The sequence below is a fragment of the Sphaerodactylus townsendi genome, linkage group LG04, assembly GCF_021028975.2.
Source record: "Sphaerodactylus townsendi isolate TG3544 linkage group LG04, MPM_Stown_v2.3, whole genome shotgun sequence".
NCBI lineage: Eukaryota > Metazoa > Chordata > Lepidosauria > Squamata > Sphaerodactylidae > Sphaerodactylus > Sphaerodactylus townsendi.
Window position 1 is genome coordinate 99,895,483 of NC_059428.1, and position 22,125 is coordinate 99,917,607.

Sequence of the window (22,125 nt, forward strand, 5' to 3'; positions counted from 1 at the left end):
AGCTGTCACAAAAGCAATGTTAATTTAATCTGCAGAGCCAGTCAGATCTTTCATGACCAGTCAGAAACATTGAAGGATAGGACTTTACATGAAAACACTTGGTGGGCACAAGGAAAGGTCTTGGAGAGTAACAGGCACATGCTGGGGATTTATGCTATAACATTAACCAGCCAAGCTGCGATCACACTTCATTTAGCTACTACAGATAAGGAGACTGAAATGTGCAAACCCTACTGGGAATACTGTTCATACAAATGGAATGTCTGCATCTCCAGAGCCAGACTATGGCCCCGCATGTTGATTATCTAGAAGGTACTTAGCCTTATTTAAGAGGAATGTTATCAAATGAAAGAAAAAGACCCATTTAGTTGCTGTGCAATTTATAAGCATTATTGAAACTTGAGCTTCCCTGGACTTGACCAATATTTTTATTTTGTTTAGCCTAATAAATAAAATAACACATAATAGGGCTAAATTGCTGATGACAAGCCAATGAATACTAGCTAGGATATTTTATTTGGCTTTCTCAAAGAAAATAAAGTAGTATTAATGCTTACACTTTCTCTTTTTCTGGCACAGTTTCATGCATGGCTGGGTGATTTAGTTCTTTAAGCCAACATTTGATCAAGAGCCCTTTCTTTTGCTGTGATGCAGCTGTACATGTAAAGTGATACCAGTCACTGGGATTAGTCATGGTTCTTACCTGGCAAAAAAAACGAAAACCCTTGCAGCTTTATTGCATACATCACTGCCACACAATCAATGTGAAGAAGAGACTCAATCAGATGAAGACAATGTTATTATTCTCATGCCACTCACAATGGCTTTAGTCAGGGATCATCCAGAAGACATTCCTCCAGTTTTTGTTTTAATCGATTAAGAAAAAAGCAAAACAAATCCATCTTCTTTCTCGAAGTTTACCTATGCTATGCACAAATACATATGGCTACACGAGGTGCAAGACCACATTTAAAAGAATCCGCAAAAGTTAAGGGATTGGGTCTAGTCAACTTATGTTTTCCATTCATTCTGATTTGATTCCTCCCCCTTATACTGGCTCCCATTATACATATCTTTTGTCAACACAGGTTCCAGGATACCTAGCACAGCCTTCTGTGTGGCCACCAGCAGAAAAGCTGGTTGGGTCTATCACATGGATAGAGTTAGTGAAGGGACTGGAATAGCTGTCTTGCTTCCTTTTTACTGTAACTGGGTCCTCTCCACCACTGGCTGGGGTGAGTCAACAAATCAAAAAAGGTTTCATGATTACTGATTCAGGCATGCAGCTGTGGAGCACACTGTTAACTTTTTTTCAAGGCATAAAAAAGTGAGAAGAAGGAATCAGGCACAAAGGTGGGAACTGAGCTTGAACTGTTGCAAATGTGCACAAAAAGATTTTCAGTGTGTTTACTGGGAAACACAACTTGGGTGAACGTGGATCTGGGGGTCAGATGTAGAGTTGCCAGGTTTCACTCGGCCAGCATCGGAGGATGAGGGGAAATAGGGTTCCAGATCCAGGTTGGGAAAGTAATGGAGATTTGGTGATAGAGCTGGGGTGGGGGTGAGGGGAGACAGGGACCTCCATGAGGTATAATGCCATAGTCCACCCTCCGAAGTATGCATTTTTTTTCCAGAGGAACTGATCTCTGTAATCTGGAGATGATGTGTTCCAGGTCCCACCTGGAGGCTGGCATCCCAAGTCAGATGTCCAAGCCTCATCCCTGACTGAAATCAGAAACAGACGCTTGGACATGTTTCTGGAAGAAGCAGGTTGTACTGATTGGCTGAGCCTTGTGAGAACCATGATACCATTTTCCTCTCCCATCGTAAGCTGCAGAAAACCCTCTCAGGTTGAAAAAAAATATCACCAAATAGATGTTTAACCATATAAATATGTCCTGCTTTTCTGAGTCTGCTTGGATTAACATTGAGGTTGGAGGCAGCAATGTGAATTATTACAGAAACAAAGAAAAAAAATCACGAACAGGCAAGCCTTTGTACACAGGGACAGCTACATGCGTGCTTAGTCTAAGATGGAACTCTTCAGTAGTTATGCATATTTCATACCTTACTAAAATTTAAGATATGGCTACATTTAGATTAATTAATTCAATTTATGTTCCAAATTTTCTCCAAGGGTACATGCTTCTCCCACTCTTCAGACAGTGAATGGCTCAAGTAGGATTGCAAGGTTCCTTCAGCCACTGGTGGTAGATGTGAGGGGGGGAGGATTTGTGACATCCAACTTGGGAACCCCTGGTGATTTGGGGATGGAGCCTGGGAAGGACAGGGACCTCAGTGGAGAGCAATGCTGTAGACTCCATTCTCCAAAGCAACCTTTTTTTTCATTTTTCCCTCTCCCTCCCCTTCCCTTGCATGCCACCCCTCCCTCCCTTCGCTAGGGTGGGTGAGCCAGGTGCAGATGCCGGGGTCCCTCCTGCCCCTCCCTTGCATGCCACCCCTTTCCTCCCCTCCCCCTCCCCTTTACTAGGGTGGGTGGGCCATGTCCAGATGCCGGGCCCCCTCCCCTCCCTTGCATGCCAACCCTCCCTTCCTTCCCTCCCTTGCATGCCATTTTTGATCATTATAAAATCTGAGAGAGATATAGGATTTAATATAGGCTATAGGAAAAAATATTCTTAAAACACCAATACAGATTTCACCACATGAAGCAACAATTATGAGAGTTTTAAAAGTGGATATTTAAGATATAAAGACAAACTTAAAAAAAACACTACAAATCTATGTAGCCTGGAGATGAACTGGTATTTCAAGGCATCTTCAGGTTCTACCTAGAGGTTGGCATCTCTAGGCCCAATGTTACCCAGTGATCAGTTATGGCTAAGCAAGGGTTAAAAGCCTGGTTTCCCAGTCGCTAGGACCCAACACCCAACCACTATGCTATACATTTGGAGTACTGACGTGTTCTTTTAACTTTACGAACAGAAAGAAAACACAGTTCCGTTTCTGCGGATATTCAACAGCTACTCATAATTTTCTCCTATATACTTTAAGAAAAATTGAGTGTTACCAAACATGATTCAGTCATCATTTCTATTAGGTAAAATACATTTTGGAAAATACTTAAACATGGACTTTAATTTTTAAACACAAGCATAGCTCAGGGGCAATTAAAAAACTTATTAGTTTAACCTTTTTGGTGGATAATGATTGAAAACAAGTGAAGTAGAACTAAAGGAATGCTGCTTTAACATTACAGCAGGTGTCTTATTTTGTCTTCATGGAACTATCTGTTTTTGCAGTCTATTGTAAAAGGTGTTGAATGAAAATCCAGAATACAACAAACAAAAATATGAAACATACTTTTAAAAGTAAATCCTTGCTGTCCTATATATCAGCTTTCACAGCCAATTCAAAGACCTCCTTTCATCCTTATCAAGCTCTTACGCACAGCTTTTACTGGGTGTATTTCTTCATGCTATTAATTCAAATTTTAAGTGATAAGATGTAATGGCCTTCTGTTAAAACCAAACAGAGAACAAAAGGGGATTATGAAGCAGTTTATGATGTATCCGAGGCTAAACAAATACCAACAACATTCATTATATAGTGTTAGAAACAGTTTTGAATCAACCTGAGTTTGTGCTGTCTGTAATGAACAGTGAAAAACATTAAAAGGTAAGCCGCAATCTTCCCCCAGAAAGTGTAAATGCCACTGTCTCCATACAATCTGGACTCACAGATGAAGTATGACAACATATTTTCCAACCACCTAAGTAGAATAGGCCTAAAGGCATGCTGCTCAGAAGCAAGCATTTCCAGTGACAGGAGCTTCAGTTTTCCTCTCAGAAGTCTCAGGTGGATTCAGAGATGTATCTGCTTGCTGCCAATCATACTGTTAGAGGGATGACACGTTAATCTCCTAGATGGATTCCTACAAGCTCTGTTAGAACAGACAACCAGGAACCGAAAAAGGTTGAGATAAGCTTAAAGAATAATTACAATTAATAGTATATACAATGTATCTTTATTGAACAGTGCTTAAAGAAATAATGTTGAAACCATGATAAATGCTTACAACTATAATAATTCCAGAAATTTGGATCAAAAGATTATATCTCCAATACCACCAAAACATCATGAATCTGTATCTGGTTAAGGACAGATAGTTGGCCTTTCATTACGACCCACAACATGAACTCCTAAATGATAGCAATTGCTATCATTCAGTAATTTAACGACCTACATTTGATTGGAGACTCATAATCAGCCTTTCTACCAGATTTCTTTGTGATTTTTGTACTATGTGTACTGTATCATGAGTATAGTGTGTGTGTCCATGCACTTTGACCTCTGACGAAGACCTATCAGGTCAATGCATGCAACAAGTTATGTGCAATCAATTTGATGTTTTGGTGTTGAAGATCCAAATTTTGATCCAAATTTCTATTGTATTACTATATTTTAAAGCATTTAATATTGTTTTTAGCATTATTTATTTATGTCCTGTGCAATATTCCTTCTGCTTTTCGCAACCTTTGTTATTCCTTCTGCTTTTCACAACCTTTTTTAGTTCCTGACTTTATATAGGTTGGCTTTTGGTTTCCATTCTATTTTTTTGTGTGCTTCCAGTACCTACAATTATACATATTTCAGTCTATGGCAGTGAGTGGAGGAAAAACTTAGTTTCAACTAAGGTTGCCAACCTCCAGGCGGTGGCTGGTGATCTATCACAGCTGATCTCCAACTGACAAAGATCAGTTCACCTGGAGAAAATGGCTGCTTTGGAAGGTGGACTGTACGACATTATAGCCCACAGAATTCCTTCCCTTCCCTAAGCCCCACCCTCTTGGAGGCTCCATTTCAAAATCTCCAGGTATTTTCCAACCTGGAGTTGGCAACCCTAGCTTCAACGCTGTACAATACACGGAAATTGTTAACATGCCAGCTGAACGGAACTTTTCAAAACTGCCATATAGATTCATCAATGATAGTACAAACTAGTATAGAAAAGGGAAGGAAACATGTATGTACAGAGTATTTGTTTGGAAACTCTATGGATATCCTAAATATCCTGCACCATAGGGTAACGTTGTGGAAAACTGCACAAAAATAGACAAGATAACAGCAATAAATAAAGTATATTTTGAATAAATCAAATTAGACTTGATCGATGATGTTCTAAGGATCTAAAAAAACAGCTTGAAATTGCAGACATTTTATCTTGGAAGGCAGGCATTGATCACAATGCAAATATTGCTTGTTTTATGTACTTGCAATTCATATTCAGTGGTCATTTTAACCATGGTAAACATCTACTAGCTAAAATGTTTAGAACCACAGCATTTCACAAATACCTTCCTTATTTGTGAAACAGCTATTTTGTAACTCAAAGTTCTTATGAGAAATTGTGTTCCTAGACACACCTTGTTAAATAAGGAAAATACTGTTTGTTTCTTAGCAATATCCACAATGAAATCCAGGATGTGGCAGGTGGGTAAACAGGATTTTGATAAATTTGTTTGTCTTTGGTTATTTATGATATTTAGAATCTTGCCATGGGAGGAGCTGAATTCTAGTATTTTTTAAAATAAACATTAGCAAGCAGAGGTGACTGTACAATTGCGGATCACCTGAGGAAGGTTTCGAAGCTAAATTTTTACTTAAAGTCAACTTAAAGTCCTGGAACATCTATTACATATTGTCTGATCTGCTTTTTGTTTCCAACTAGTGCTTTTTAATGATGCAAAACAAATTTCTCCTCCCCAGCTCCGAAATGTAAAAAGAAAGTATATACTGAGAGCTAGAAGGTGCAAATGAATGAATTACATCTTGTCTCATACATACAATTCTATTAAGAAAAGCTTGAGGCTTGTCTGACAAGAACTGGATATAACTGGATTAGCTGAAAGAAACTCTAGGTACTATAGGCTGCAGTTTCCTGTCTGGTCTAACAGAACTGTTATATCTGCATTTCTCTTACATGTGGTACAGAGTGAGAATTGCTTTCCAAGATCAATGGGGTCATAAGTGATTTGCCGATAATTCTAGCTCAGTTTTCATAAGCAAGTCACAACAATGCTGAGGGAGAAATCCTGCAAAATATAACCCAGTCCCTTTTATTGTAAATCTCCATTTCGAAAACGTACAACACTATTCACTTATGGCCAGAGGCGGAGCGAGGGGGAACTGCGCCCAGGGCGTGTGCGTGCCTGGTGTTTGTCCACCCCCGCCCCACAATGTCCCCAGAACACCACGCCCCCTCTGCGGGCTGGCCACACCCCCTCCACTGCTCCATCTGGGGCGTCGCACCCCACCCGACCCTGTTGGTGCTACGCCACTGCCTAATCCAGAGTGGGAGGCTGACTTGACTTGTGGAGGTGGTGCGGGCCCATGTCAGTGGATTTGCCACTCTGGGGCACTTATCGCGGCAGAAGGCCAAACACACTGGTGGACGGAAACCACTCCAGGACACCTGGATGTGGCACTGGGCACCGTGCCAGTTCTTCTGCACTGTCACCAGCCTGTTGGTGCAAAGGAATCATGCCAGAGGCATTCCTGTAGGTGGAGCTGAAGTTAGTCAGCTTTGTTGGCAGTTACATCATGGCCCAGGGCCCTAGGGAGGGTTTTTTTTTCTGCCTCCCTGCGCTGCCAGAAAGCCCTCTAGAGGCAGCACAGCAGCAGAGTTGTTCCCGACCACCCAGGGCTGTATATTGAGCTGCCCAAGATATTTCCCACCAGTTTAAAGATATGAGTCCCTTCTTGATATTTGCTTTAAAGTACCTGCATATGTTTACCCTATTCTGTTAAGAAGAGTTCTGCATATTCCACACAACTGGGTGTGCAAACCACAAAATTCCTCAGATGCTTATCTGGCACTCTTTAGTTATAGGATTAGTAACAGCAGACATGTTTCTCTCAAAGGTACCTTGCCCAACAATCTTTTGTATGATGAAGTGGGTAAAGCACACTGAGCAACAACAGGGCTAACAGGTCAGTTGTGACCAGAATGTGTAATCTAAAACACTTCCCATAATTCTTTGCTACATGTAATGGTGGACAACTTCTCAAAGGTTCCCTGAATGTAAAAAGTTTGAGGAAAAACTACTGTTCTATACTATGGATGGCCTAGAAAACATAACAGCTTGCATGCTTAGCACAGAGAGTTCTGGGTTTTGTTTTCCTTACTGAAATTTTGAGCCATATTGCATTGGGCATTTTCATGATAAAAGTGTTCCAAAACATGAGGTGTTTTTAAGTTCTTTCCTAATTGCCTTTGGCTTACTATCACTTTTAAGATGATCTGACTAAAAAAAATTAAAACTTGCTTTAATGTTACTTGGCAAAGACTAGTGCCGCTGACTAATTTAAGGGTAGTTTGTTATTGCAAGTGAATTGTATATGTGCTACATAAGCACCACCTCATTGCCTTCGATGCACGCTGGCATTTGAAAATGCTAGGAAAACTGATACTAGTGGAACAAAAATAATTGATCAGTTCCACCAGTATTCAGGATTGTGGTTCTCACATCATTATGTTACTGTTATGTCAAACCAAACTGGATGGCTTTGTATGCTTTAACAGTGGAAATAGCTGGCTCGTTAAAAAACTGGGGAAAAAATGAAAAAACTTACCTTGTCTAGTATGCAAAAATGCTAAAGGACTGAAATGCCTCTCTCTCGTTTTTGCAAACTTTGAACTAGGAGAGAAGATCTCAAATCAGAAACCCCAGATTAAAATTTTCTCACACTAACAGTTCAGTCCTAAGAACTGAACACAGCTGCATAGGATTTTGAGTAGATAGGTTTGGGATTTTTTTTTTTGCAAATTAAAACTGGAAGTATGCTTTAATCCTTATCGGATTATTCATTCCATATGAAGAAATCAGTATAAAAATCTTAATGTGAAAGAATGTGAATTACTTACTTCCAGATGAAACTATTCCTTTTGACGTTCATCACATTTCTGAACATACATTCTTTCTGGAAGAAGTCAAGCTCTTAAAAGAGGCTTATAATCTCCTTTGACGTCAGATAATGCTGTCGGATCTTTACACTGAGTAAAGTGAATGATCTACTCACAAGTGATGCAAAGAAGTGGCAGAATTACCTGCACTCACCAAAAGAGGCTAGTCACAGCAGTCAATCATGCAAGATGGACCTCTGTGAACAGATGTTTGGTTTTAGATGAGTATTTAACACATTTTTGGTTAAAAAAAATTGAAGTAGAGAAATAATGCTCCATGATGTGCAAGTGTGTCCAACACACAGTTTGGGAATAGCTACCCTGTAAGATTCAGCATTATAAAAAAACCCCAGAGAAAATTAATCCCCCTAAATATTCATAACTAGAGTCAGTGTAGTATAGTAATTGGCAGCTGCAACCCTAACAACATATTCCTGGGAGTAAGCCCCACTGAATAAAATGGGCTTACTTCCAAGCAGACCTGCTGCCAGGGTTATGGGGCAGGCCTGAGGCAGTCCAGATCTAAATCTCCCCTGCCATGAGATTCACTGAGTAAACATGAACCATCTTTTTCTCTCAGCCTAACCTTGGCCATTGTGAAGAGACAAATGGCAGAGGGTGGGACAAAAATAAAAGGATATAGAATCAAGGTAACCCATAGTTGAAATGTTTGGAAATGTTGCAGTTTCTAGGCAAAAATAGTAATTAAACTGCAGTGATGTTCATGTGTTATTTTCTTTGTCTGTAGCAAGTCATGTGCATCTAAGGATGACACTTCATGTTTGCTACCTCAAAATGATACAAAATGTTGATTTATAGTACTGTGGCATGCAAAATGCTAAGTTGTGCATTTTGAAGAAGGAATTGTGTGTGACCATATTGCACGACAGCATGCTTGGCAGCCTGTTCCTACTACTGGGAGGGTTCTGTGTTTTTAATAGTGTTATTCAATATTCATTTTTAATTGAAATATTGGTATCCTGCCTTTTTCTATGGCTCAAGTTGGCTTACAAATTTAAATTTAAAACATGCAAAATACCTCTTTAAAAAAAAGCCTATACCCTATTAAATTCCCTGGCACACAAAACAGTCTTGCAGCACCTCCTACACATCTCTAGACATGACATGTTCCTTCATTCCATTGGGTAGAAGCCATGACGGAATAATCATGGGCTTTGGTCAATGTCAGGCAAGCCCTAAGCTGTGGAATAGCCAGTAGATGTCAACCTGAGGACAACAGTTGGTGCACAAGGACATATGGGAAGAGACAGTCCTTTGAATATATGGGTACTAACCCACAAAGTGCTTTAAAAATCATAATCAACATCTTGAATTGAATGTGAAAACAAACTGGTAGCCAATAGAGCTCTTTTGAATTAGGCAGAGTATATTCCTGCTGGCTAGCCCCTGACAGTAATTTGGCTGCTGAAGTGTGAACCAGCTGAAGTTTCCAGGTTGCCTTCAAGGGGAGCCAAAATTAGAGTGTTTGCAGTAATCCAACTACAAAGTTACATAAGCATGGAGTAGAATGGACAAGCCAACTGCGTCTTGGGACCCAGTTGGTGAACCAAATGCAGCTGATGGAAGCGATTCTTAGCAACTGCATCAATGTGCTTTTCAAACAGGAAGGCCAGATCCTTGAACACCCCCAAGTTCTTAACCAGCTCTGCATAAGCCAGTTTCACTCCATCTTCCACAAGTGGATCCAGTCTCTCCAAAACAGCAGTATTCCTGATCAGTATTACCTATGTCCTGACTCATTCAGCTTGCTTTGCTGAAGCCACTTGACTACAGCTTCAAAGTATTGTTGAGAGCTGACATATTGTTTGAAAGCTTAGATAATGAAATCTAGATAATAAAATATCTGTACCCTGAAAGCTCAAGATGATCTAACTGAAGAGCCTCATAAAAATATTAAAGAACATAGGAGAGAAAATGGAACTCTGGGACACTCCACAGAATAAATCTAATCTTGTTAAGTTTGCTACTCCAGGGGAAAAAAATTATGTCCAATCCTGATAAAATGGAAGTGATGGATGTTCAGCAAAGCATCTGCTTTGGAAATGGACTCATGAAGATGTTCAAACTTTGTTTGTTGTGGGTGGGTTTTCTGGGCTTTGTGGCCGTGGTCTGGTAGATCTTGTTCCTAACGTTTCGCCTGCATCTGTGACTGGCATCTTCAGAGATGTGTCACAGAGAGAAGTCTGTTACACACTGTGTCCTAGGTGTGCTTTCTTGATCCAGATTGTCTCCATTTTCCGGATCTGGTGGAACATTTCCTCCCTGTGGAAACTTTTGACAATACAATCTTCAATTTTCTTGGACAGTCAGTATCTTTAGAGTCTTGCTGGACAAACTCTGTTATTGGAGAAACAGGTTCTGTGTTGTCCAAAGTGCTTCTTACCAACTACATTTGACATACAAGCCTTCCTCTTATTTGGAGACTGCTGACCAGGTCAGGCTGACCCAAGGCTTGGTTAACCTCAAGGCTTGCTTACTGTAACTTGCTCTACAGAGGATTGCAAGTTCAAAATGCAAACAGTCAGTCTGTTATTGGTGAGGACTGCAGGGATCAAATTAGACCTATTATGCAATCCATGCACTGGCTGCCTACTGGTTTCTAAAGATCTTCAAAAGCTAGAGCCAGATGGCTAAAGGACCATGTCTCCCAATATGAGCCCATGCAGCAAATCCACTCAGCACAGCTGCACATGTTGCTTATCTCAAACCCTGTAATGCTATGTTTCATTTCTGCCTGTTTATGGGCTTTCTTTGTAGCTGCTCCAGCTCTACAGAACAACTTTCCAAAGAAAGGCCCCAATCTCTCCTATTAATTTACAAAAGAGGTAAAACTGAACTTTCAAAGACAGTCTTTGGAGTCCCTTTATACCTTCTGTAGTCTGTAGTGGACCTCAGAAGAAAGAGTCTTACAGATAATATTTGCAAGATTTCCCTTTGTGGTTCTGATAATTTGATATTCAAAACTTTTTTGTGTTTTCTATGGTTTTTAATATGTTATCCATCTTGGCCCACCATAGCCTTCAGTTTGCATTATCTGAGCAAGGCTGCTTGGAGGACATTAATTCATAGGCTACTATAAGCCGGAAGCAACTTGATGGCATTTGACACGCACACATAACAATGTGGGTTTCAGCTGCCTGAAAGAAATGAAGATTTATCAACGTTTTAAATAAAACTAAACCAAACAAAATGTTCTCCATGTCTGTTTTGCTCACTGACAACGGTAAACTCTGACTGGTCCAGACATTTAAATGCAGAAATCGATGGAATAAAATCCAGGAGTCTATTTTGCCTTAGATTTTCCTTCCATTTCTACAAATACAAATTAAAAATCTTCCAGTTACAAAAGCTCCTATTCTTTTCAGCTTCATGCTTGCATGACTACCACTGATGGTTGTTACAAGAGTGCATCAAAGGGAAAATAAGCTTCCAAGTGCCTGCTACTACCTGCAGCATCTTCAAAAATCAATATGCTATTATAGCTGACCACACTCAAGAAATCCTTACATTTAAATAACATTAAAGTTATGACTCAAACCTACATAACCCATAAAATTTAGATTATTTACTCAAGAGAATAAAATGCACAATGCTTTCCCCTCATCTCTAGGCTTGGCTAATCACTTATATGTCAGAAATGTTTTATTTGTAGGGTTTAAATACTGTGAGTATATAGTTCTTCATGGAAAGCAGACTGGCACAGTAGATGAGGAGACGGAGCTATTTTCTTGTCCTGGAGCCCAGTCATCCATTACCCACACAGCCCCGAGAGGCAGAAGTTCAAAATTAAACCCTCCTGCGTTATAATATGTTTTAAACCACACCACATTTCCTGGGACACCTGTTGCTATATTCTTTAAGGAGATATTTTGAGGCTGCAACTACCTTGTCTATAGCTACCCAAAGAAACTTCAAACATTAAGGCCAATTTTTAACCTGATCCTGTTCTTTTATAAATTGTTAGATTTTGCCTCCTATGCCAGTACAAATATTTAAGATGGAGGATGGGGAGAAAGAGCAGTGGAAAAACAGAAATTGGTGTAGAGCCAGATTTACCAGTCACCTTTGAGAATTAGACAGGAATATGAGACTATAGTGGCACAGGTTTTGCATTCCCTTAACTCTCCATGGCAGCTTGAGTATCCAGTTGTACAAAGCAGTCTGAGTTATACCTTGTGCAACCACAGCTAACTTGCTACCTCCTTCAGACAAAGAATGCCAGCACTCAAGTTTACAACACAGAATCGTTGAAAAATTATTGCACATTATATTTCTAGTTATACTAATAATATATGGCCACCAGGGGGCACTCCAGCACACTGAAAGATACCTGAAAGTCATAACTGATCCACTCTCCAAATCATAGGTAGTGGGTACATACTAGAAGCTATTGGAAGGGTGGGGCAGAGAAACAGTAAAACTGAAAAGACTGAGGTATACAAGGATTTGGGAGAATTGAGTATTCAGATTGTCAGCTAGGGCATTCCATTGGTCAGTAAAGACAGATGGACACATTTCAATAAGAAAGTGAATGCTACTAGATTCTGTACATGAAATATTTTCATATCCCTTTTGTGAGGCTGTTTTTAAATTTGGGTTCTGTCATATGTTACAGCAGCTGCTGAAATGGCTGCCACAGAATGTGTGGGCTATAGCACATACACACACACATATCTAACTATTTGAATAACAGCCTCAAATGGAAGCACTCTTTGCCAGAGCTTCATCTATTAAGGAACTGACTATGTTGCCACAAATGCCTTTCTTTATGAACAATGGAATGCTCTGCAAAGTGCATCTGGCCATATGGACCAGCACTGAGAATGTTAGGGAAGCACTATGGAGCCCCACACACAGGAGAAACATTTTTTCAGAAGCAGTTGTGCCAATGCCTTCATACAGGAAGCCATCCTATTAAGGATGCACAGCAAAACAACGTAGACAGCATTGAAAAGTTCCTTGCTAGTTCTTTTATTTCTAGTTAACCCACAAATAAAATCCAATTAAAATTCCTATTTAGTTGTCTCTCTGGGCTGATATGTAATAAACATACAGTTCATTCCAGATATTGCATAAAAAGTAAAAATGGAAAGGTAGTCCCCTGTGCAACCACTGGGTCGTCATAACACAACGTTTACCAGGCAGAGTATGTTTATGGGGTGATTTGCCATTGCCTTCCCAGTGGTCCATAGCCGGGGACTTATTTTACCAACCTTGGAAGGATGGAAGCTGAGTCAACCTTGAGCCGGCTACCTCAAACCAATTTCCGTCAGGATCAAACTCAGGTTGTGAGCAGAGCTTTAACTGCAGCTTGCTATTCTGCACTACAGAGCTCTTAGACAGTGCCTAACCGCATGAAAAGTAAATATCTTAATTTTCCTGGGTAACCATCAATACACGCACAGAAACTATTTTTTTTTTCAAAATACAACCGTAATTAATCCAATGGCATTTGAAAAAATCTAAGGCATTGTGAAAGCAAACCATGAGGTAGTGAAACAATGCACTTGGCTAAACCAGTATAACATTTTTGAATTCACCAAAGGTATTCTCATGTCACTGTAGGAGACTATGCAGAAATCACAACAGCACAATCTTCTGCAACGGTAAGAGCTAATACGTACAGGAAAAGGGTTGCCATTCCTACGGCTTAAGAAAAACACAGCATATAGATGCATGGGCAATCCCCCAGCCCAAAAGCATTCGAGTCCAATTGTAGAGTCAAGTATTCTATACCAACAGAACTAACAGTTTTCTGAAATAAGGTAAGTGGCAAGCAGAGAAAGGATTCTCCAAGGGATGATGCCTCAACTCTGTAAGCCCTCCCCTCAAAAATTCACCTCACATCTAAGTTTCAGATGCTCAGGGAGCAAAGCATTTTGGTTTTTGTTAATAGTGTTGTGTACATGGATGGTTCTTAGAGCGTTTTACTACTGAAACTGCTTTATTGCCCTTTTAACTCACTGCTGAACTTGTTCTGTGTTTTTATGTAGCTATTTTACCTTGCTGTTTGATGAATATGACTGTGTATTGTTTTTAATTCCAGTGCTTTTATTGATTTTATTATAAGCTGCTTCAGGCATATTTTATGGAGAAGCGGCAAACAATAAACGGATCGAGCCTGTATGAAGGGGACAAGATTTTTACAAGAAGATGGGAGCCATCTGGACAGAAAAAATGGCAGCTATGCACTCAAAGCAGGTAACCCTTCAAACTGTTGAGTGGGTATCAGAACTGGAATGAGAAAATAGCATTGGGTGGAAGAAGGGGAGAGTTCAAATCACATCCCAGGGAGACAGAAATGCCTGTCCAAAGCATAGATGTGGGCTGGCAAACATCCATATAGAGGGAAGATAAATCTTGTTCCTTTCATGCAGGTTTGACCTCTTTATTGTTTGCCGTTTCACCACAAAATATGTCTGAAGCAGCTTATAATGAAATCATTATAAAAGCATTGGAAACAGGAGGAATAGAATACACATGCCACTCCATCTACAGAGGACACCACTTCCACAGACCACACAACCAGGGACAAAGGTCAAGTGTATTTTCCTGGAACTAGTATTCTTCTCATTATTTATTCATTTTGTATACCGCCCTTCCCCTTACTACCTTCAGTTGCTTCCACCCCATAATATGGCTTATGTGCATTAGCACAGTTTCTGCCAATAAGGGACATCATAATTTGTCCCTGGACTTAAAAGTGTCCAAAGAAAAGGACAGGAAAATTTACACTTCTGAGCTAGTGTTCTTCTGTAGCCAGAGAGGAAATACAAGAATAAACTGCTTCACTCAGGTAACTGCCTGCCTCAAGCAGACCTGGAGCTCAAATTATATGGAGGAAAAGTTGGTGGAGTATGTGCATGTATGTATGTATGTATGTATGTATGTGTGTGTGTGTGTGTGTGTGGGGGGGTACTTTACTGAAATTCTCAAGTCCCATCCCCTGACACCATTTTTAGCCTACCTCGCTGATCCTCCTATCCCCAGCTCTGTGCATACAGGTGCCTCTACATTTATTCAGGGGCAGAGGTTCTGTTCCTTCTTCCCTTAGCACTGTTTTCAGTCCAAAGATACAGAATTTATGTATGATCCTGCTGGCCTTTTAGAAAAGATTCCTCCAACACTGATCGTTGCCCACTCAGATTTCAAGAATGTCCACTGCTCCCCTTGAGGTGGTCAAGTTATAGAAGCAGTCAATAATGCAATTTCTCCCTGGCTGGGAAGTTCCCCTTAGCCCCTGTATGTAGCAGATGCTAAGGTAGCTGGAAAGTGTCAAGGGATTTTGATGGATTGTCTGACTGAAACAACTGTGTGGCGTGGGTGAGAAAAGCAGGCATGAACCATCAGGGATTCTACCTGCAGTTATAACATTGGTGAATGTGGGTGGAGAAAATGAAACACCACAGAGCTAAAGACTGGACTGTCCTCCTCAGTCACACAGCTGCAGAGAGACGTGGTGAAGAGATCCTGGCATGGAGGACACTTGAATAGAGGTAGGGAGACCGAACCATACCCTCCAAGCCTTCTAAAGCAGCAGCCAAGGGAGCTCATCACGATGTTAAAATGCACATGCATACCTTGTTTTTCTCCTAATAAGAATACTAGGACATAAGGAAAACCTTGCTGGAGTAGACCAGTGGTCCATCTTGCTCAGCATCTGGTGATACACAAGTAACCAATCAGATACTATAAAGGCCCAACAAAATGGCACAGAAACCAAAGCTAGTAGTCACTGATAGACCTATTCTCCATGACTCTGTGTGTGGCCATCACTACAATCTCTGGCAGCGAGGTCCTAATTTCAATCACCTAATAAGGACCCAAAGTACCTTACAAGATTGTTTTCCTCTTTTCCATTTTATCCTCATAACTCCACTGTGAGGTAGGTGAGACTAAGGGCGAGGGACTGGCATTAAGGTCACCCAGTGAGCTTCTATGGCAGACTAGGCAGTTGAACCAAGGTTTCAGATCCTAAACTATCCATTATAACCTATAAGAGGCAAGGGACTGGAAATATGAAATTAAATAGACCTCAGGATACCATTTATTCTGCAGTCTCCTTCATTCTATCCAGCCACGCCTCCCACACTTTCATTGGTTGATTGATGGCGACTGCATTCTATTTTTTCTACCAGATCTTGTTACCCATCTCCCTAAGCCTCCATATCAGCAGTAACCAAGAAGAGAAGGAGGAAGAAATTAGCTGCTGGAGCTCATCTGTCATCTTGCTGGTGCTCCAGTGACCAGACTGTGGATGAGAGAGCCTCTCAGCCCTGACTGTAGCGAAGGATCCTCCTGTACTGCGTCCCAACCTCAGTCAGCTGATTATCAGGGCCCCCAACTCATGACAAAAGAAACACAACTAGGGAACCCAGAACCTTTATTGCAGGGCACCAATGGCATGGTGAATTTCGAAAGGATCAAGGGAGACTTGAATAACGGGCCTCTTTCCTCCTGAAGGGGTCCTCCCCATATCTGAGATCAACGTATAAAAAGCACCTCTTGTTCTCTCTCTCTCACCAGTAATGCATCCTGAGACTGGAATTGGCTGCATCTGAAACTTTAAGTTAGAAATGCATGAGAGAAAGGAGGAAAACCAACAGAAGAGGTCAGCTTTCCAACGGTTGCTGCTTGTATAGACTATCAGTCTGCATGGAACTGGGGATACGGGAAAAGAATATCTTGCCTCTGCTGGTTGATGGCCTGTGAGGAGACACAAGAATATGATGATGGTAACCTGGTGCTGATTAGGTGCTTTCCAGCTTACATCTCACAGCCTAGCACCTCATTCCCCCATTGTTATCCTCCTCCTGGTGTCGACATTTGGAGTGGCATCTGTTAAGGGACACTGTATGGCTGTTAACAGAATACTCACCCATACCATTTAGGAAGCTGTATTGAAAGTGTTTGCATATTCTGTTTGCATTGCTCCATGTCTTCTGGCTGCTGTCCTGGAAGGACAGATACTCATGAAATCTTAGTTGGCAGTGGTGATAAACTGGAGTGTTAGGTTTTTTTGTACTCAGCTATTATTCCTCTGGGTGTCTGATGGAACTTTTGGAATTGGCTTTTATATAATGATGTTAACAAATGCCCATCATTTTGTTAGGAACACACACTACAGGAACCTATGCAGGATATTCTTGGACCTGGAGGTTCACTGCACACCTCATGGTCTGCCTTCCAAACAAGACACCCTCCACACAGGCAGGCAGGCAGGCAGGCAGGCAGGCAGGCAGGCAGGCAGGCAGGCAGGCAGGCAGGCAGGCAGGCAGGCAGGCAGGCAGGCAGGCAGGCAGGCAGGCAGGCAGACTGCAGAGGGGTTTGGATTTATACCCCCTTTCTCTCCTGTAAGGAGACTCAAGACAGCCTTCAAACTCCTTTCCCTTCCTCTCTTCGCAACAGACACCTTGTGAGGTAGATAGGGCTAAGAGAGTTCTGAATGAACTGCGACTAGACCAAGGTCACCCAGAAGGAATGCAGGAGTGGGGAAACATATCTGGTTCCCCAGATAAAAGTCCCCCACTCATGTGGAGGAGTGGAGAATTAAATGCAGATTAGAATTCACCTATGTAACCACTACATCACACTGGCTTCAGCCCATACATTAGAATGGCTACATGCAACAGACTCTCTCACACTATGGTCATTGTGATGTATCCAACTATAAGGTATTTCCATTTGCAAAAGGAGTGGCAGCAATTTCAATTGATTGTCTCTTCCCACTACAGATTCATTCTTTGCTGTCTATGCCTGAGGCCCACTGCCCTTTAGGAACAAAATTTCAAAGGACTCAGGGCCTGTAGAAAGAGGTAGAAGCAGGAAGTCTTGTTCTGAGAAGTCCATGGATGACTGTAGGGGCAGACTTGTGTTTCTGTGGATCCTGGCAGAACTCAAGAACAAAACCCCAGAATCTCTATGAAGGAGGAGGGGAGAAAGAGTCCATTGGCTGGGAACCTCCTCCCTGCACCACATGGGCAATTGCAGAACTTGGCTAGCTGAGCACCTTCTCCACGCGAGGGCAGTTTTGTGTTTGGTTGGCCAGAAACCTCATCCCTGTCCAGGGTGGGGCTGAAGTGCCCAGGGTCGCTATCTTAGATACTCCTGGATGGCTGAACACATGCCACTAGGTCTACCCACTATTTTGGTGATACACTGATTTATGCATGTACATGACATAGGCACATGAAGCTGCCATTTAGTGAGTCACACCATTGGTCTGTTAAGGTCATTATTGTCTGTCCTGGATGACAGAAATGTCTCCAGGGTCTCAGGCAGAGATCTTTCACATTACCAATTACCTGAACCTTTCAGCTGGAGATATAGGGATTTGAACCTGTCTCCTTCTGCATGCAAAGCGGATCCTCTACCACTTAACTGTGGCTGTTCTTGATTATTCAATGCTTGTTACCTTTCCATTTAAATTGAGAACAAGCTCCTTCTAAAAGTACTGAGTTGACACCTAGTGATTAATCTCTGATGGTCCATTCACACATGAGATGATCATTTTGAAGTACAGTGAATGACTGATGAACGTACTTGTGTGAACTATGTATGTATGTATGTATGTATGTATGTATGTATGTATGTATGTATGTATGTATGTATGTATGTATGTATGTATGTATGTACCAAATCAAAAGTATTTCACAGAACATCTAGGCAGAAAAAGTATTCACATTTATGTTCTAATACACACATCAGTTCCTCAGAATGAAAGAACAAAGTGGGAATTAATGAGAGAGCCCTGAGAACATGAAAGTCTATGTTAATGTTATGTTTTAACTACATTATAGTAGTTAAAGATACATTATGATATCTACGTGCATATGCCCTCACAGTGCATAGTGTATGTTTTGAGAAACAACATGAACTCATGCAAATGCATGAAGATTACATTACTACCAGTAAACAGCATTCACAGAATGAAGATTGTTATATAACATCCACAGGATAGTATGCAATCTTAATATTGTCTTGATAATAATGTTTGGTTCAACAGTAGATATATAGGAGAAAATGAGCTATCAGGAATTTCACAGGTCTGCTGCTCCAGATACATCAATCTTAAGTAATTCCTCAGAGAAATCCTAAACATTTCTTAACTTCACGGATTTCTTGAAATTTGCTTTGCCCTTACAAATACTTCAGAGAAACGTGAACATGCAACTTTTTGATACCAGAAAAGGGGGTAACAATACACCCAAATGCATTTGTAGGTGATGTCTCAGCTGTGCAGCCTGCAGAAGGTTTACACACGAACCCTGTAGTTTTTACCCTCATTAGAAGAAATTCAACTGCAATAACAAAAGCAGATTTGTACTTTTAAAGCTAATTAGAAAGAAGAATACACAGAAAAAGCCACAAAGAGATGTAAAAAACAACACCCTCTGTACCATTCAATGAGGCTTCTTCCTACTGTAGTCAGTATGGAGGCAAGTCTGTAAAGAGTCTGGATCAGAAGCAAGGTGTCCACACAGCACAATCTTCTGCACTATTACATTTAGCCACTCATGAATGAACTGTTCCCTGGTCCTTAGCTGTATAGTTGATAAGCTTTGAGGAGGAAACAAAGTGCAAAGTGTTCCCCACTCTCTCAGATCTGGTCCTTCTAAAGATTCTTTAACTCCATGCAGTCAAATCAAAATTTCTCAAGAGATTCAAAGCCATCCTCTCTAATATAGACAATTTCCATGCCCTGTTTCAACTTTAAGCATTCGGGGGTGTCGTTTACAAGGAACAACATTTTCTCCTGAATTAATTCTTTCAATTTTCAATAAGGCATTTTTTTCTGCAGTCAAAAATTAGAACTACTTTTGAAATCTCAAACAAATACCAATAAAAGGAATCATTTTTGAAGAATCTGCCAGTTCACTCCCTGCCTTGGTCCCATAAGTTGCAACTGGTACTCCCTAACCCTAAGTAGCGTCCTTTGCAAATAAATCCCATAAATTTCAGCAAAGCATATATCTTAGGACAGTTGTTCAAAATTCAGATTAGCAGCAATTACTTCCACAAAGGTAAATTTGTGAATGAGATACACATAGTTAAAATGAAATATTAACCCATTACCTTAAATCATCCATGTCCTGCTATGACATTTTACATATACAAACAGTTAAGATGCATGCAAAAAAATTCATGGAAAGTAAAGATGTCAAGCTGCTATAGCATCATAGTTATTAACAAACTGTCTCTAAATTGTACTGCTTTCTCAGGACAGCCACCCACAGAAAAATGTATATTTCCAACTGCAAAGAGACCCTCAAGAACACACAATCACAAAAATGTTTAGGAACATGGATTCCTCCCCCCACCTCAGTTTCTTAACCACTCAGCAATCAACCTGGGAAAACAAAAAGGCTATCAGGAAAGCCCCGGAAAGCCATTTTTAAAGCCCTAATTTAAATTCTTGGAAAGAAGGGCTTCTCTAAACTTATCTATTCAAGTCTTTGAACCACCGAGTCATACAAACACACACAACTGCCCATTGTAAGGAGCAGAAAACTGCTAACAAAAAGACACTACCAAACTGACACCAAGTCAGAAACTCCTATGGCCTTTACAGTTAACATCATCCTTACAAATAGTACAAAAATCTAAGGGGGGGGGGGTGTACACACAGTGCGTTTCGTTTGAGACTGAAGGGCTAAGCAATCTTGATCCCGACAGATGCTCATGTTCAAGATCACTTTAGTTTCTTGAATGATCGCTGGGCTTTTCCTGCACACAAAAGACTCACAAAAGAGACAGGGGACCGCCGCACTATTCTTTCAAGACCCGAGGGCAAAAGACTTCTGATCTCCCAAGCACTTTACAGCGGCCACAATTGGAGAGGGGGGTGGGAGGAGGTCGCCGAGAGGCTTTAACGCTCTTTGCCAAGTGATGTTGCACCGGGGGGCGGGGGGGAGAAAGATAGCATCTTTCTTAATAACGTGACGGGACATCCACAGCGCCCTTCCTTGCTTTTAGGCTTCCTCCCCATGCGCCCCCACCCAGAGAAAACCCAGGAAACAGAGACATATAGAAAACTGGGCTTACAGCCGCTCTTCCCTCCGCTCCTTGGCGAGCCGGGAGCTCGACTGCACGCGCCAGCCCGCTCCCGCACATCCCCATCTCTCCCCGCATCTCCTCCTGCCGCCACCCAGCTGTCAACTCCCTCTTCCTGCCCCACCCCCACCTCCAACCCCTGCCCCACTCCGCCGCTGCACATGGCCGTGGAGGTTGCAACGCCGCGCGTGCCCGCCCGCCCGCTTTCCACTCGCTTGCAAATTGCGCGTGCAAAGCCTCGACCTGGATGGACTGGGGCGTTTGCTTCGCCGCCTCCCGGGACAGGGGAAAGCCTTTCTCTCCCCCAGTGCTCAATTCCTTACCGAAGGAGTGCCCCGGCAGGCAGCCGGCTTAGTTCATGATCATCGCCCTTCCCGGAGAAGGAAGCCCAGAGGGGCGTTAAAGCCAAGCGCAATTCAGCAGCCGCTGCTCTGGCTGCTGCCGGATGGCCGCCAGCACCGGTGGCCGCTGGTGAGGAGGGGTGGACATGCTGAGGCAATGTCGGCTACCGTTTCGGCTTCTGCCTTGGCGGGGTCTCGGTTTTTTGAGGGGGGAACCGCCGCCGCCGCCGCCGCTGCTGCTACTGCTTCCCTCGGCTCTGCGTCCTGGACTGCGAGGGCGGGAGGGAGAGAGAGGCAGGGAGGGAGGGCGCGCGCGCCTTCTTCATTGTTCTGGGGAAGGGCAGCGGACACAGAACTGGGGGCTCTAGGGGATAGGGAGAGAAGGTGGTGGTGGTCCCCGGGCTGAGGTGAGCGGCTGGCTGTTGCCACTCGATGGGCTGCTTCCCAAATTGGTCCCCTTCCGCACGTGCAGACTAATGCACTTTCAATCCACTTTTAATGCACTTTGCAACTGTGCGGAACAGCAGAATGCACTTGCAAACAATTGTGAAAGTGGATTGAAAGTGCATTATTCTGCATGTGTGGAAGGGGCGTCTTAAGCGAGTTAGAACTTAAGGGGAAGGTCAATGTGTCTAGTGCTGCAGGCCTGCCCCCCCCCCCCCCTTGTCTCGTGGTCAACCATAGAGTGTATGAAAAGTCAATAGGGGGAGAGGGGGGGAATACCACCTGCTTGACTCTTTCCCTGATCTTTGTAGCCCTGGTTCGGTTATGCAGAGTGTGCAT

The 22,125-nt window shown here is 42.1% G+C and overlaps 1 protein-coding gene across 7 annotated transcripts in view; it reads right to left on the reverse strand.

Moving 5' to 3' along the window:
* The window catches only part of ST6GAL2 (ST6 beta-galactoside alpha-2,6-sialyltransferase 2), a 57,553-nt gene extending 35,953 nt beyond the window's left edge, over positions 1-21,600 (reverse strand). For 2 of the 7 annotated variants that reach the window (XM_048492785.1, XM_048492779.1), the window contains exon 1: positions 21,325-21,600. The gene's annotated coding sequence lies outside the window, so the exon portion shown is untranslated. Of the gene's footprint in view, positions 1-557; positions 704-3,324; positions 3,480-20,992; positions 21,075-21,324 lie in introns of those variants that run through there. The other 5 variants (XM_048492780.1, XM_048492783.1, XM_048492782.1 and 2 more) reach the window with 5 other exon arrangements.
* Between the last annotated feature and the right edge of the window lie 525 nt (positions 21,601-22,125).